This window comes from Lactuca sativa, chromosome 9 (assembly GCF_002870075.4).
Source record: "Lactuca sativa cultivar Salinas chromosome 9, Lsat_Salinas_v11, whole genome shotgun sequence".
In the NCBI taxonomy this organism is placed as follows: Eukaryota; Viridiplantae; Streptophyta; class Magnoliopsida; order Asterales; family Asteraceae; genus Lactuca; species Lactuca sativa.
This window is the reverse complement of record NC_056631.2, coordinates 106,149,233-106,152,434: the sequence shown is the minus strand read 5'-3', so window position 1 is coordinate 106,152,434 and position 3,202 is coordinate 106,149,233. Positions and strand designations below refer to the sequence as shown.

The window sequence follows — 3,202 nt, the reverse complement described above, 5'->3', positions numbered from 1 at the left end:
GCATGCAAAACCCTAATGCTTGGATCTAGGCTTTCTAATAAACATGCTTTGAATCCAAGTCTTCTAATGACTAATTAGGTTAAACAACAACATTGAAACAGATCTAGAATCATACCTTTGAGTTCCTTTTTGATCTTGAGGTCTTGGAGCTTTTAGAGTCACAAATGTCACTCCTCTAATGGCTTACAAACACCAATAGCAAGAAGAATGATTTAGGAGAGAGGAGAGGGGAGGAATTCGGCCAGGGTTCTCTTACTTTTTGAGAGGTATCGAATTCACTATGCCATGGGGTCTATTTATACTTGTAGACTCCTTAAGGGTTACAACCTAAACCCTAATTGGATAATCTTCTCTTAAGGCTATCCAAATCCATTCCATAGATAAGCCTTTGGACGATTTTAGCTATCCTATATCTCATAGAATTCGTCCAAAGCATATCCCAATGGATTTACAGTCTAAAGTTTAACTATCAAACAATTGACAGTTTATACCCCTTTATTTAATTAATCTCTTTAAGTCACCAAATTAATTCTAATTAATTCTATGACTTATATTAATCAAATAACAAATATATTATTCATTATATTATTCTCATAATATATTAATAATATTTACTCTCTTTTAATAAATCATCCTATCAAGTTGCTATGGTGAAGGCAACACAAAAGGGCCATGCACAACCGGGTCAGATACTTGTCTAATATAGTTGCAGCCTTAGACACTATTCCAACAGTAAAAATAATGTTAGGTTTACAAAATTTGAAGGATAGAGGACAGGCATTTATGCGTGCCGTAAAATTATTGTCCAATAAAAAAAATACAAACACATAGGGCGCTTATCTTAAATGTGTGTCATCTACAAATGTCGCTTTATATTTTTCACTTAAACACGCATTTTTAAAGAGGGATCCTCTAAAACTCTAAAATTCTAAAATTTTGAAGTAACCCCGCTTTAGCACTTTCTCCTCTAGATCTCCCTTATATCTGATAGAATTGTATAAAGAGCCATTCTCTCCCTCCTCCTTCTCTCTAACCCTAGACACAACCATCGTCCATTCACGACGATGTCTTCTTACCCTTTCCATCTTCCTTGCTCCAGATTTGTAACCTTCTTCGAAGCTATCTTCTCTTCCCCCACCTGGTACTACCACACTCGGAATCGATGAAACCCTACTGACCCTTCATCATCAACAATCAATGCCTCCATCAACCAGCTAGGGCTTTTATGGGCAGCCAAAATTGGTGGTAAACAAGTACTTGATTTTGGAGTCTTTTGGAGGTTGGTTGCAATGTTTTTAACTCCAATTGTTGCCAAAATCGAACTTCATTTCTTACTTGTCATGCGTTCCTTCATGGGAATTAACGAGGTTAGTATCTGATTGCGTTTCCTGTTTCATCATATTGAACTAAACAGAAACTGAGAAATAGAGTCTTAAATGAAAGAGTCATATTTTACAGGTTGTTGCAATGCCTGCTATGAATAACTTACACAGCAAAATGGATTCCAGTCCCGAAAAGAAGTAGATCATTGGCACTAAAGTAGATCTTTATATATATATATATATATATATATATATATATATATATATATGATTACCATATATTAAATTCAATTATTTGAAATATTTTCAATATGTATGTAGATAATGTAGTTAATAGGATTCTTAGGCCTTTCTTTGTTTCGTACACAGTTGAGCCATGTCCAGACACCTACAATGGCAGTGCTTTGTATGGCTTGCAGTCAGGTCTGAATTTTTTTATCCCTTAAATTAACACAAACATTGTATCATTTAAAAGTCAAACAATTATGCTAAAAACTTTTGACAGGGATCTGATGCATTCTCTCAATCGGGCCTTTACTCCAATCACCAAGACATTGGACCCCGATATGCGGTTAGTAATATTTCTAATTATCATTATTTATTATTTCATCACAGATAATGCATCTCATAATTTTGGTTGACTTTTACTAATCCCTTTTTGACTTCCTAAGGGGTCTTGTTGGGGCTTTCTAAAATAGCAGGAGTACTTGTAGGGGTCTTTGGTATTGCTGCAACTGGTTATATTGAAAGCTGGGGAAAGGAGGTGAAATAGTGAAAGTTGCTCCTGGACATTTCTGCAACCATCTGATGCCCAAATTGCTTGCAGTTCCAAATATTGAAAGTTTTCCTAATCTTTTTATCTATTTTCAACTAGATATATCAACCATAAGAAGTTGAAGAGGTGAAGGTAGTTCTAAAGACTGAAGAAGACACCATGAAAGAATACATAACAAGAGCTAGACAACTGAAAAATGCTAAACTGGTTTGTAAATTGTAATCCAATTCTCCATCTTCCATGTTTACATTTTTTTGATCAGGTTCAACACTTATAGCTTCTAAGAAGACATATAAAGATATATACATAACTTCATTCACCTGTAGACAAAGATGAAATCATGTCTAAGGTAACGATTTATAAAAAGTTAGGATTTAAGTCAAAAAGTAACAGATGATTGATGATTTTGATTCAATTTTAGTGATGTAACAGGTGGCAAGACAGATTGGAGTGTGTATTGAGCCTGAAAACTTGCAATTAGAGTCACCTTTGTCAAGTTTAGGGGAGTTTGAGGTGCCACTTCTATTGCCTAAGTCTCTTCTTTTACCATAGGGTAAGGTTAACTGGACTCTTACTATCAAAATCCGCAAAAAGTGAAGAGAATTAAGTGGTTAATATTTTCACTTTTTACATTCATTAGGTCATTGAGGTTCACAAAACACTTGTCTTTTTTGTTGGAAATGTTCTCAATTGGGAATTGTTAGACATTCGGTTTCATTGTTCTATTTCTTGTTTCATTTAAAATAAAAACTATATATGGAGATCATATAATGGAAGACTTAAATCCCTTTAAAATTATAAGATTTGCTAGACATATAGTTGTTAGAAACATATGGAAATTGACAAATTGTATGAGTATTTTCATTTAAGTTTATCCTCATAGTAAGTTGGATTGGCTATTTAAATTCTGTGTTTTCCCATTTTATTTAGTTGTTTTTGCTATTGCTATGATTTTATTGTTAGGTTTTTGTTGTTGTTCCTGTTTTAATTCAAATGGTATAGACTCAAATTGGTATAATTTCTTTCGTTGTGATTTTATTTTGTTGCTGTTAAATGGTTTGACTTATATGTATATGTTTATATTTGTGTATATGTGTGTGTATTT

At 33.4% G+C, this 3,202-nt stretch overlaps 1 pseudogene; it reads left to right on the top strand.

Annotated features, from left to right (window-relative positions):
• Positions 1-1,715: 1,715 nt before the first annotated feature.
• LOC111905591 (uncharacterized) lies at positions 1,716-2,694 on the top strand (annotated as a pseudogene).
• The last annotated feature ends 508 nt before the right edge of the window (positions 2,695-3,202 follow it).